Source organism: Pleurodeles waltl, chromosome 4_2 (genome assembly GCF_031143425.1).
Source record: "Pleurodeles waltl isolate 20211129_DDA chromosome 4_2, aPleWal1.hap1.20221129, whole genome shotgun sequence".
In the NCBI taxonomy this organism is placed as follows: domain Eukaryota; kingdom Metazoa; phylum Chordata; class Amphibia; order Caudata; family Salamandridae; genus Pleurodeles; species Pleurodeles waltl.
Genome location: NC_090443.1, coordinates 553938906 through 553953218, shown reverse-complemented (window position 1 = coordinate 553953218; position 14313 = coordinate 553938906). Strand labels below are relative to the sequence as shown.

Below are 14313 nucleotides of genomic sequence, written 5' to 3'. Positions count from 1 at the left end.
GGCACTCAACAAGTGGAAATACGCGATCAAGGTTGAGGGGGTTTGCTGATCCATGATTATGATAAAATAAAAATAAGGGATAAGAAATTTGCTCTTTCACTTGTTGAGTACCGTGTCTGTTGCTATCCTTGGAATGGACAGTGGTTATATTAAGACGCTGTCGTTTTTGCTTTCCACGCTGCTCGGCACCTGCTGTGGCCTGGCGCCCAACGGAAATAGCAACACTTCTTGAGTATATATATATATCTTCTTCCTATAATTGTTTTGTAGTACTCCCTCGAGCAGGGACTGATGGGGGGGGTTCAAAAACACAATTTCCCCATGCAATTTCTGTAGGGAATTTTCAGCAGCACAAGCGCCAAAACAGCTGAACAGAATTACATTACATTTGGCAGAAAGCTAGAGCTTTACACAGCAAGTGTGCGAAGTCCCATGGACACACAACTTAAATAACAGCGTGTTCTAATTTGCATTGGAGACTTCCGACCCCACCCCGGCTGCTTTACTCCTGTGGGAACGAGAGGCTCCCATGAGACCTGCAGGAGCTCGCACTTTGATTGGTTGGCCAAAACATGAACAGAAATGTTGCCCTGGCATTATAGAAGACCCACTCATGGGAAAATTAAAAAAATATTTTTTTTGGGTTGCTGCAATCCCTTGACCCTCTCTTGCTAGAGCACAGTCACCCACACTGCTTTACGTGGGATCAGAAAACCTTTTTTGTGCCATTTGCGGCGAGGGAACCCCCCCTGCAGGGTGATTGGGGTGGAGAGCCTACACTGTTAAGGGTTGGCTGCCCCTCATTTGAGATGTCATCAGGGTTGTCATTGAACATTTCACTAGTGATGTATTATATGCGGTCATAAGCAGTGCATGTCATGGGAGCAAGTTATGGTTAGTTCAGATAATTATAGCTGGTGAATTTCGGTGTGTGGACTTAGTACCTCATTGTTCTTGTTGATGGGCATTTCGCCACCTTTACAGCAGCACGTAATTAAACAGTGCTACAGTTGTAGGTGGAGAAATGCCTATGCTCAAGGTAGGAAGCAGAGCGGGGCTAAAGAAGACAGAAGCAATCACCATGGGGCAAACACTGGTGTCAAAAGTGAGTTGTTGTCTGCTGCGCGGTGAAATGTCCACAATTAGTTCATTTCAGGGGTTGTTTGTGTTTAAAAGTCGTGTTAACCTTTGTTATTTTTCATATATATATATATATATATGTGTGTGTGTGTGTGTGTGTGGCGGTCTCCAATAGGTAGTTATAGTTAGGACCATGTTTCCATAGAAAAAGCGTTTTTTTACTTGCCTATATCTTTGGCACCGGTTGACAAATCTTCCCAAAATGTTCCAAAAAAAGTGTTATGGTGATTCTTGTTGCGCATGGAAAGTTTTGGGGTGATCCTTGAAGCGGAGGCCGAGAAAAAGGGGGCTAAAAGACGTTGCATTTTCCATGTTAGTTTTCATATGATTCTATAGACACGACTACAGGCCAGACCACTGGATAGAATTACAACAAATTAGGCAGAAAGCTAGCTGTTGGTACGCAAATTACACTTTCGTTTATTTGGAGTAAATCAGTTCATTAGTTTTTGAGAAATTTAGGGAAATTCAAATTTGTGTATCACTGGCAGCGAAGTATCCGACTAGCTTGTGCAGGGAAAAGCACAGCTCTGATTAGCCGTCAACACTTCAAACCACGAAGTGTTGGCAGCCATCTTGGGACTCTGCTTGAGCCGAGTCCCAGGAAAAAGTAAAATAAAAATGAAAGGGCCCCCCCCAAAAACAAATATTTTTTCAATTATTGTTTTGCCTCGAGATTCGCAACAAAAAAAAAGGGTTCCCGCACTTGATTTTTTTATACGCCAGGTCCTGGGGGCATTGAAAATTAATTTTGTGTGGGGGACCACCTCCTCACCAGGGCTGCTTCATTTATAATGTGTGGGGGAGTCTCCGGCACCCCGTGCTCTGGGGACCATCACCCGAGGCTTCAAATTAAATACATGTGATGGGGCCCGCCCGTGCCCGGGCTTTTACCAACCATTAGAAGCTTTGAGCACTCTAATGTCTTCAGATGAGCTCCCAACATTCCATTGTTCTAATATGGCATTAGAGGCTTGAAAGTAAGTATAAATTAGCTACATCATTAATACCATACCAGATACAACACCTTTAGGTGTACACAGCTGACTGATATGTAACCCCAATGGCACACAGTGTTCAATTTGCAAACAACTGTTTAGAGAAAAACAAGTTCCTCAAGATACTCAATGTCTCATCCAAACATAATGCTCTACTACGGGTAGCTTTTATGTGCATCAAGCTCCTCGCAGTCACCAAACCTACATTGAGAAATGAAGTTGACATGAGTAGAAAAGTGGGTACTGTAAACAGTTTTTACTGTATGGAGAGAGTTTACTCTATATGCCACTGTTTGCAGATAGTGAAACTCTCCTGTGAATACACCACAGATTATTAAAAAATTGCTAGTAAGTACAGTGTACACTGTGCAACACTTGTCAAAAAAGCCACTGTTCACTTAAAATACCCAAGGTCTGAAGGTGCTAAAGATCATACTACCTGCAGCCTTCATGCTGTGGTGCAAACTTTACAGGTAGCCCATATTCTGAAGTAAGAGAAGCACATGTGCACAGGTTTGTACCTGGTACACAGAATTCTATATTATGTAGAAGTTGTCATGCTGAGATGATTCTGTCTAATAACTCAAACATCCAGCTATACACTTATTTCTAAATTTCTCAAAAACTACTGAACAGATTTACACCAAAACACAAAAAGCACAATCTGCAGACCATGATCTAGCTCAGTGGTTCCCAACCTGTGGTCAGGGGACCCTTGGGGGTCCGTGAAGCCTTCTCGGGGGATCCGCGAGAGGCTAGAAAATTTAAAAATATTAACAAATATTGTCAAATTAGGTCCCCAGCTTCCAGTAATGACTCAGGCGGGGTTCCACGGATTCCCATGATGATTCAGTGGGGGTCCCTGGGTTCCATTAATGTTAAAGTGGGGGTCCACAGAAATAAAAATGTTGGGAACCACTGATCTAGCTTCCTGCTAAATTTGTTGTAATTCTATTCAGAAGTTTTTACTGTAGCCCTGACTAAAGAAATCTATGGAAATTCCATGGGGATGTTGGGTTCTGGGACACACACCCCTCCCGTTTTTCTTGTGCCTAACCCCCCCCCCCCCCCCCCCCCCCCCCCCCCCAATGGATCACCCTGAAACTGTCCATGCACAGACTAGGCAAAAAGAGCAGTTTTTGGAAAGTTAGTAGCAACACAAAAACAGATTTCCTATATAGTTCTGGTTAGGTCACATCATTTTTTTTTTGTTTAGCTAATAAATTTAGTTCTGTTTGACAGATCTGCACAAAACATTCCAAGAAAACATTAATTCTTCTCAGCTCCTTCATGGAAAGCTTCCCTCTGTTCTGTCAAGCAAGGCTGAAGAAAAAGGGGTGGTGTCCCAAAATGATTTCCTGTGTGAATTCTCTTGGAAACTTTGCTCTCCGATACAGAAAAAGCAACTAAATGGAATTACAGCAGTAATGAGAAAACGTTACAACTTTACTCAGAAAGCATTCTTTTTGTGATTTGCTGTCCTGCCATTGTTGAGAAATTAGCATTTTAGAGAGGCTCAGGTTGGGCAGCAAGACATTAACACTCAGAAAAATGTAGGTACATCTGGATGGTTGGTACTGCTGTACTCATACAATTCAGAAAAATAAAAAAGTAGGTCTTTCTGATTGGCTGGGGGAGCAGAAATTCACTGAAAAGTACAAAGGTTTCTTAAAAGTAGACAAAATGCTGAAATCAGCATGGGGCCAGTTGTGTTTAATCCTTATGGGTTTTCCAAGGAAACTAATTAATGAAATAAAAAATAATTAAAAAAATAGAAATAGATGACACATTTTTTATCTGTAATTTTTACCCTGATATCAGATTTACAAGAGTGATATACTGTTAGGTCTGCCTTATCCTTCATGTCCAGTGATGTATAGTGTTTGTTGGGTAAAATTTGCAATACCCAGTGCCAACAAATGAGCTGCAACTTAAAAATGATTTTTCATTGTGTACCAACAGATCAATTCATAAATTCATATGGTAAAATCTAATGACTGAAAAATGGGTTTCAAGGAAACCTGTGCATTTTATAAATGTAGCCATGGTATCTAGTTTATGAATAGTGTTTAAGTGTACCACTCTAAATTTGGGGTTACCCATATTATTGTGTGATCTAAAGGGCATTTGCCAAAATGTTATTCTTGCTCATTGGCTTACATGTGGAAGAGAACAATATAAAGAAATTCAGTTGGTTATAATAATTGTTGTGTATTATCCCACATTACTCTATATATAAACGGTACCCAGCTTGTAAGGCTGGACATACCAACAGTAAAGCCTCCAGAACGCAACATAGTGACACTAAGTTCTTCTTGCAAATTAACCCATTCTGTTGAAGTGGTTAGCTGGTGTATGTCGGCCAGGTCTCATCTGCCACCCAGGAAAACCTACCGAAACCAGACATTTTTGAAACCGAGATACCCAGGGTAGCCCAGGTTGGTGTCCCACTGTGTATTCTTACCCAGAATGCCCTACTAAACTCAAGCTTTCGTTTTCTAAAATAATGCTTTTTACACACATTTCAGGGAGGGAAATTTCCAGACTCTGTGGGGACTCACATAATTCCTACCACTCAGCAACTGGAACAGATGAAAACTGTCATATGAAAATAGTATACTTTCAAGTTGGTCTTCACATGTTCGTAGATTAGTCTCTTCTGGTTTCAGCGCAAAAATGAGGGTGATGGTTTTTTTTCAGGAGAAGTGTAAGAAGGTGGTAGGAATTTTGTGGTTTCCTGTATATTCTAGAACTTGTGTGATTTTATAAATACTGTTTGGGGTTTAGAGATGGGAGTTAGGCCCTATTCCAGAGCATTCAGCCCCCACCCCATGTTGTCTTCTAAAAACAAAATGCCCTCCGTCATCTGCCTCAATCAACGCCCAGATTGCCAGTACCCCTGGTATGAAATAGCTCCTTGAGGACACTGCGACCCTTTTAGGCTGAAAATTGAGTTGTGGGAGTGCTGTGGTCCACAGAATGCAGCAGCTTTGCCAGTTCTGCTGCGCTACAAAATAGCGGCCAACGTTTGAAGCACCCAGCCTGGACTGAAGAGCTTGGAGGACCCCAACACGCGGTCTACGCAACTCGGTGAGTGTGGCGGGACTCCCTTTCCCACCCCCTCCCACCCCCTCCCTTACTCCCCTCACCTGCCTCCAGACATGCTGGCCGCCCGCAAGGCAAACTGATTAACTGCAGGGGCAGCGCCGGGCAGTACCACAGCACCAGAGTAGAGGTGGTGGCCTGTGCTTTGGAGTGGTGAGGTCAGCGCAGTGCCTGGGCCCCTCGAGTTGGTACCCTTCTGGTCTGGTGCCTCTACTGCTTTTGTGAGGCCAGAGGACCGCAGGAGTCTGCTCCTGTCAGCAGCACTACTGGCCCATCCTGGAGAGTTGTGCCAGGCCAAACCGGGTGGAGGAAGGAATGAGGATAGGGCATGCCTGGCAGGACCCTGGCCAGGTCCGGACGTGCATTGTGCATGGTGATTGACCCTGTGGAGACACAGGGGTCACAACAGAGTGTGCCTAAGGATAGGCCTGGCCCGTAGTTGGGTTCCAGCGCGACAGGAGGAAATGGGAGGCACCAGACACAGGGCTGTCAACCCAACCCTGATCCAGAAGAGGCTGGGTGCTTAAATTGGCATAAGGGCCCCGGGGGACTACAGCCGGCCTGATGGATGCCCGAATAACTGATGAGTGGATTGGTGGGTGGCCAGATGCTAATTGAGGACTGATTCTGGCCAGAGGTGCTGGGGCCCAGGTGTTGGAGGCTGGTGCACTGAGACGGTGATGGACTGCGTGCCCCCCTGTTGACAAAGCCCCCTGGGTGCCTTGGGAGTCTCCTCCTACTTTAGTTTTTGCCGACAGGGCTTGTCTTGGCCTTCAGACTCGGCTGCTCGTGCTACAGCAGAAGTGCTAAGCGGATAGAGCCCCAGAGGAGAGCTTTGGGTCAGCCTTGGAGTGGTGTATGTGCGTCTGCCTGGTGAAGTGGAGCGTTGAGGGCAGCTCCTGGCCCCATCAGGCGACGAGGGCTGCACAACTGCCTGCTTGGACAGTGTATCAGTGGAAGGACTCAAGGGGTTCCCCCTGGGAACCTTACTGCCTGGGGCGCCTCTGGCAATACAGCAAAGTTGCCTCCCTCTGTAGGGTTGACAGCCCTATTTTCAGAGTTCAACTGCTTATGCTGCCATGAGGGTTGGCAAGCGGGTTGAACGGTTACAACACACAGTCTGGGCTGGTTGCGAGACCTCTGTAAAGCAACGGCCAGCATTTCCGAAGCAGAAACAAGACTGTCCAATGTGGAAGATGAGGTGAAGAACCCCAGTTCTCAAGTTTCAACTTTCCTGGTGCACACTTTGGAGTTGCAATGCCATGTTGAAGATGGTCAAAACCGATCATGATGCAATAACGTATGCATAATTGGCATTCCTGAAGGTGTGGAGACCCAACCCATCGAAAACTTTATTGGAAACTGGTTTAAAATCTGGATGCCATCCACCCGCTTGTCACCCAGGTTTGCGATTGAGCGGCCCCATGTGTTTTGACCATGAAGCCTCCATCAGGCACATCTCCCAGGCCACTGACATTCCGTTTTTTCAACTTCCGGGACGGAGATGCAGTTTTACAGGAAGCCTGTGATGATGTTTGATGTGGGGATGCCAAGACCCTCCTGTTTCCAGATTATACCAAAGAAGTCCAACAATAGTGCAGGTCATACCTTGAAGTTAAACAGAAGCTCAGGGCGATGGGGCTACCATACCAGCTCCTTTTTCTTGCTCTGCTTAGGGCTGTTTACAACAGCAAAACTTGCTTCTTTGAGACACAGGCATCAGCATGAGCATGGCTCACAGAGGAACGTCCACTGGGCCGCCCCGGGCGGAGCCATCGTCCTGCCTCTTACCTGGCTGAACTGCATTGCAACGAGATAGGACCCAAGAGTCAAATGAATCGCCCATGATCCCGGTGATGTAAGCCATCCCGGCGAGCTGTGTCCATTTCTCCATCGCACAGACTCGAGAATGCTCACCACTGGAGCAGCTATGGAAGAGACCGTTTTCAGTATGACACAGAAATCCGCACAGGGAACACCCGCTGAGAGACTCTCCTTGGACAGGGTGAACTCAAGCAGTGATACCAGTTTATCCTGCTGTCCCACAATTTAATGCTCCTCTTGTGCTCAGGTTCCGGGACCTGATAATTGCTTTTTACAAACTTGTCTACCTTTAAGTTGATCTGTTGGACAACTGAAATCCTACATCATGGAGGGGTTGGTCACTGTCTATTACTTTGGTATTATGATTTCTAAAGAATGATTGTTATATGTAAGCAACAGATGCTTCTGGGGGAAGTATGGGGTGGGCGGGATTTGGGGGGGGCAAGAATGTAAGTTGAATGGTAAGTTCATGTTTTTGTTGGTTTGGGTATATGTTCGATACCTTTTCTTTGAGTCCTTTACAGACATAGGCACCCACCCACAAGGGGCAGACATGATCTTCTTGAGATTTGCAACACCAGAGGGCCACACATATTTGATGCGAAGCAACGGGGCAGAGATTGAGGGTTGGTCCCCCCAGCAACACTTTACTATATCACACACGTCAAATGGTAGGCACCCTCCAAGCACTATCCTGGAGCGTTGATGGTCTCCTAGGTGAAGTAAAGCATACTGCAGTACTTACTTTTGCCCAGCGATTTGGGGGAATGCTGCCCCTTCTTGGCCCGTTGAGGCTATGATAGTGTTTATCATGCTGGGTTTACCCTAGGATCTAGGGAGAGGGCTATTCTCCTACAGAGCACCTTCCCTGTGGCAGTGGATAGGCTGGTGATGGATCGGCAAGGGCGGTTTGTGGCTCTGAAAGGTACACTGGAAGGAATACGATCAATCTAGTAACTGTATGACCGGCCAGTGGCTTTACAAATTTTTGGGGGAGATCTATCTAAAGTAATACTGGAGTTACCCCATGGACTGACACTGATAAGTGGTGCTTTCAATGCGGTCCCCAACCCCGTATAGGATGCATCAAGCTCCCCCTCCACTTCCAGACGCAGTACTGCACGCTACGTATCAGATTGGCTGTCATCTCTAGGGCTATGTGATGTTTGGAGGCTGTGGCACCCAAGAAGCCAACAATTCACACACACACATTGGCAGCACATCACATAGAATCCAGATAGATCTTATCCTTATGCCCACAACTGATTGCGGTACTCTCGCTCACATCCAAATTCCCCCAAGAGACATCTGTGACCATACGTCTCTGCTCATAGATATTGGGTCCACTAGGGCAGGGACACAACTTTTGTGGTGCCTTAATGCCTGGCATCTACAAAACTAATCCTGCATTCAATACTTGCAGACAGAACTTCAGGCGTGCTTTGACATTAATCACAGCTCAGTCTCATCGCCGGGGGCCCTCTGGACTGCTGGTAAGATCGGGTTAAGAGGGCTTGCCAAAAGTTTTATATGCTCCCAAGGGAGGCTACGCATTACAAAAATTACTCAACTAGAGGTCCAGGCCCTCCAGCTTGAAGCTGCATCAGCAGCACATCCCTTGGAAATGATCTCCCATCAGTTGACATTAATAAGGGAGGAAATATGTAATCAGTCAATGTCGGTGGCCAAATATCTATGGCAAGCCTCTACAGCCTGAGTGTACGGCTAGGAGGACAAGAATGGGAAACTACTTTATTGGCTGTTCTCCCATCATCCTTTGTCCACAATCGAAGATGGAGTCGACGCCCATGCGCAATGGAGACAAAAGGAGGAGTCACTCGGTCCCGTGACTCGAAAGACTTCTTCGAACAAAAACAACTTGTAACACTCCGGCCCAACACCAGATGGCGAGCTATTGCAGAACATGCGAATCTACTGCGACTGATGCCACGAACAGATGTACACTGGGTAAGTGACATTTTCAATATAGGGGGTAATAGAGTAAACACACTCCCTGGGGTGGTGGGATCATTTGTGGGATACTACCAGTCACTCTGTCGAACCAGATCTTCCCCCTCCTCCAGCCTCCCACCGAATTTTGCTTATTAATGGATTTATGTCACAATTTTGGCAACTCATCTTAAGTGAGCGTTGTCACTTCTTATTCACCCAGACCAATGTGGGCTTGTGGCAAACCACAGCACTGTGTCCGCCGGCTTCAGGTGGCCTTGGCCCACCGTCATCAACTGCCTTTGGATCTTGCACAACTTTTTGAGAAGGCATTCAATATGGTGGACTGGAAGTATTTGCAGCTGGTTATGAGTCGGGTAAGACTGGGAACTCGCTTCCGCATATTAGTGCAGGCTTTAAATGTCATCCCCATGGAATGTGTCCAGATTAATGGTACCCTTTCCCACACCTTTCCCATTCGCAATGGGACCCACCAGGGCTGCCCCCTTGCCCTCTCCATTTCCCCCCTGGCAATTGAGCCATTTGCATAATTGGTCTGGAGCGATCCTAACTTAAAAGGATGGAGATGGGACAGGGACCATGAGGACCACTTAGCAACCTATGCGGATGATGTCTTGATCTACTTGGCAGACCCAGTCATCTTTGGCCCACGTAGTCGCCACCTTCTAGGATGCTTTGAAGAGGCATCACGACGCAAAATAATCCTTGAAAATCGATATTGGTATCCCTGGCACTATCACAAGACAGTTTTGCATGGCAAGAGCTAGTGCCCATTCAGTGGCTAAACTTAAAAAATCTGGGCATCTGGGTGGTGCTTCTCCCTGATCTGGCCTGGTCACTGAATCTTAAGCTGTTGCACAGTGAGCTAAGGCGGATCTGGCACAATGGAGGTCTCTCCCTTTAAATGTCATGGGGCGTGTAGCGCTATTTAAGATGATGATCCTCCCAAGGTTTCTGTTCATTTTCAGAACTTAGCTTTTCCACTCCTGTGTCCCTGGTTCCGTGCATTGGACCAAAACATAACGTTGTTCCTCTGGAGTGGCACCAGACACTTAATTGCGTTACATCATTGTCACAGAGGCCAATATTATGGCGGATTGGGACTGACTAATCAGTACCTTTACTACTTGCCGACTCAGCTCCTTGTCCTACATGACTGATTCAATGGGGGGTGGTCGAACCCAACTTATCAACTTGAACTTACATTCCTTAGTTTTTCTCAAATATTTGACCTACTCTTTGGCCCCTCGGTTCCCAGTAATATGGCCCCGGGGACCAAGATGGTCTCCACAGCATGGCCGACGACCCTGCTGCACACTCGGTGAATGAATACCCTGACCTAACAGACTCACCTTTGGAGGGTGCCTGGTGACGTGAATCAGCAGCGCTGAAAGGTTTTGACAAATGGGATCAGTTGGGTATCTCCCAGCAGTGTGGACGGTAACGCACGTGTTCCTTAAAAGACCTACAAACTACCTACCAGCTTTCCCACACTCAATTCTACAAATATCCCCAACTCTACCATGCTCTTCATGCACACATCATGCACTGACCCACTACCAGATTATAGCCCTCTGTAGGTCAAACTGCTTATGTGGACGTTGGTGAAGAGGGTAGTGTCCCAGATATACATAATGTTGGTTAATGATGCCCCAGGAGATTTGAGTCATATCAGATGCAGGTGGGAACGATGGCTGGGACTGCTTGAGAATGAAAATTGCCAAGATGCCTTAATGAAGGCCAGAGTTATATCTATGTCATCCCGACTAAGGATAATACAAACATGCTACCTGTATGGGGCCTATTTCGCATTTGCCAGGTTCAGGTTCCTCCCAGACCCTAACCACCCCAAGTGTGCGGCCGCTCCTGCGGTTTTCTACCATATGACATGGACATGCCCTCCCATTGAACAATATTGGAGTAGAGTGCTACAAGACCTCACTAAGACTGTGGACTGAGAGGTCCCGCTATCCCCCATGGTGGTGCTGCTGGGTATGATGGAAAGTATATAGGGGATACAAGAGCGGACCGCACCTTCTTGGTAACTGCCTTAATGGTAGCTAAGAGAGACATTGCATCTAGCTGGAAAGCAACTACACCGCTGACCCTCTCGAGATGGACATGGGGGTAGACTGGTGTGCAAGACAGGAGAAGCTGGTTTATGAAGCACAGGGTTGCCCCCGCAAACATGCTAAAGTATGGGGGAAATTGTTGAGCCAAATTTCATGAGAGTTCATTTGGGTGATGTCTCACTGCCATTGCTGCCTTATTTGCTTATTGTATGTGTTTGGTCGAACATTACTGTGGAATGCCGCAGGCTGGGGATAATGTACTGGCCCCTGATAGGTGCCATCTAATTTTCTGTCCTTACCATTGAAAACTCAATACAAGTTGTTTACTCAAAAAAATGCTGTCTGCACCCTGGAAGGCAGATTGGGGATTAACCCACGAGTGTGCACACCATTGGTGGATCAGAAAGAATAAGGGACCTTTTAGAGGGAGGGATCAGGCAGATGCCTGGGTGGAGCACCCTGCCCCATATTTGAAAATACATATTTCAGGTGTCTACTTGGGTTTCTAGGTTGGAAGTACAGAAAGAGTGCTAAGGCTGGTTTGGGAATCATGCATGCCCCGCCCCCTCTGTTTTTTAATTCAAAAGTGCCTTGTGTCTAGTGACCTTTCTGTCCAATTGTTTTCAAAGTTCTGACGTATATGTACGCATATAAGAACATAAGTCAAACAATTATATATAGTGATGTTACTACTGAATATATAATCATGTTTTTTTCATTTATGTTTGTTAACATTAATTTACAATACTCGAATAATACATTGGCTTGTGTCTACCTCACGTTTGCACATTAGCTGTCCTTTCTTGTCAGTCTTGCAACCTTTATGCACTTTCTGCAACTCCACACTAGAAAGTTTACAAATAACTTTCCTATACATATATTATTTTTGACTTATGTACTGATATATGGACAATGTAATATTTTAGCCTTAAAGTCCATTGATTTGATTGGATGGAACAGTTGTTGGCTTGATAGGGCAAAATTTCAGTCTGACTCGAATAAAACGACGTAACACACGTAACTCCGAAATGACTCTGATGTGTATATTGTATATGATGCTCATTTAGTGTTATTGAGAATCGAGGGGGAGAAGCCAAGGGTTACCCATTTGCATTTGTAACCTTTATGCCTGTGGCAGGAGGGTTTAAACATGATAACTACTCTATACGAGAGCCTGTACCTTTTATATACTGGATCCTTCTTCATATGACAGCATAGTCTAGAGTTTTAGTAACCTGATGCCGTTAAGACCTTGAATTTCATTTGGATCAAACAATTTTTTCTATGAGTGTGACATGTTTCTCTTGGATCTATATTCTACTGTATGATGTTTCATAAAGTGTTATGCAGTTCAAGGGAGTCCTGTGCTGCTATTTAAGGGATGACTCCAGTCTCCAGAATCCATGTTGGTTGGTAATTAAACCATGAACCTCCTAATCAATATTATTTTACAGCAGACATTTGGGATATGGATTATGCTATGAAAACTATACTTTAATTCTATAGTTGATGCCTAGCTTGTTGAGGGCTATCTTTTTTCACACAGTGATGTCTGGCTTGCCTCTCCAAGAAGTCTTTCTTACTTTTAATCTTTGAAAGTGTAAGAAGGAAGGTGGACTGCTACAATGTGAACGTTTTTAAATGCAGGTACTTAGTATTCTTAGTCCTTTTTCCACTCTTCCTTCTCACATCTCCTTTGGCCATTCTTCTGTTCCATGTCCAGATACAGACAACTTGATGTGATTTGAGAGCAATGAAACAATCTGACATATGGTTGAGAAGGCCTGTTTTGTGAAGCTCTTGATAATGGCATGTACTTCATTAAATGGTGACAGACGGGTGAAGTTTTTTTAGTTTTTACAAACATCTACACAATAAAATATGCATGATAAACCAGATAAAAACACAGTTTAAAGAACTACAACTCATTTAAAATATAAAATACTTCAAATAAAAGTAGCAATTGGTCACTGATGCAACATTATAATTCAGAGTTTTGCTCACTGTAATTAGTCCAAGCCTTTGAAACATTGCAGTTCAATAACTCCTTCCAGCACCTATCAGCCTTAATCATATCAACAAAATATTGGTTAAATCTTGTATCCTCCTAGAAGCAAAGTTGTCAGTGGCAGGCACATACCAAGTCTTCTGCATGTAACCCAGTAGTAAGCTTTCATTTCTGATGAATATACAGATTTCTGTTGGATACTACAGAATCTTCACCTCTCAAGTATTTTGTGGTGCCAGACTTCACTTGGAGATTTTTCAGCAGTGGCCTTGTGGCTCCACAACAACATTGCACTGCCCTGGAAGTTGCAGAGCGGATGCATAAAGGAACCAGCCCTGTGGGCTGACATCAGTTCCTTTCTTTCTGTGCCTTTCGCATATCCAGCCTCTTCTTCAAACATTGTCAGTCTTCCAGCAATATGTTAGGTACTATCTCTGCGTCAAAGACAACAGTATTAAGCGGTGCCACAACTGCTGAAAGCAGATGTAGGTCACTGACCCACATGACGTGTCTCTGGTTTCTAGACTCCAGTCATAATTCAGCCATGTGAGAAATGCACTTAAGAGCAATCAGGGAGCTGGAGGCAAAACTAAGTCGCCAGGCATAAGAAGCGGTTGCATTTGAAGCAGCGGCCACTTTTCCACTCCAAATCAAGGGGTTGCTCCCTCATGTGAAGCTGATTCTGCAGAGTTTTTTAATCCGATTCTAAGTCTTCAGGTAATTTTGAAGTCTTAACCATTCCATAAGCGCAAGAAGGCCAAGTGGAATTCAGCTTCCCCTTGCCACTTGTAGTTTGGCAAGAAGATGCTAGGTCAGCCGGCTAATGGCCCTTCCCCACCAGCATCTTCTCACTCCCAGCACCCCTCACCTGAGAGTCTGGTTGTGCAGCTCTCAGTGGCCAAGGTCAACTCAGATGTGTTCCATTCTACCCCACCAGACAGGGAATCCAAGAGGCTGAGCACCTTTGAAAGTTCGTTTTCTCTTTCACCAGCCTAGCCTTGCAGTAGGTGAACACGGCATGCCTCTTGGGTTGATCTTCTTATGCGTTGTAGGGCTCATTGTGTATCTGTTTCCCATGGAGTACTTAACTATCCTCAGCTGAACCTTAGTGGATAGCTGGGATGCAGCGAGGTTCACCATCAGGTGTGGGTCAAACACCATAGACTCCTTAAGTAGAGCCATGGCTTCTACATTG

The 14313-nt window shown here is 45.3% G+C and overlaps 1 protein-coding gene across 3 annotated transcripts in view; it reads left to right on the top strand.

Moving 5' to 3' along the window:
* Window positions 1-14313, top strand: part of TDRD5 (tudor domain containing 5) — a 1060335-nt gene that overhangs the window by 880247 nt on the left and 165775 nt on the right. The gene's annotated exons all lie outside the window — the stretch shown is intronic.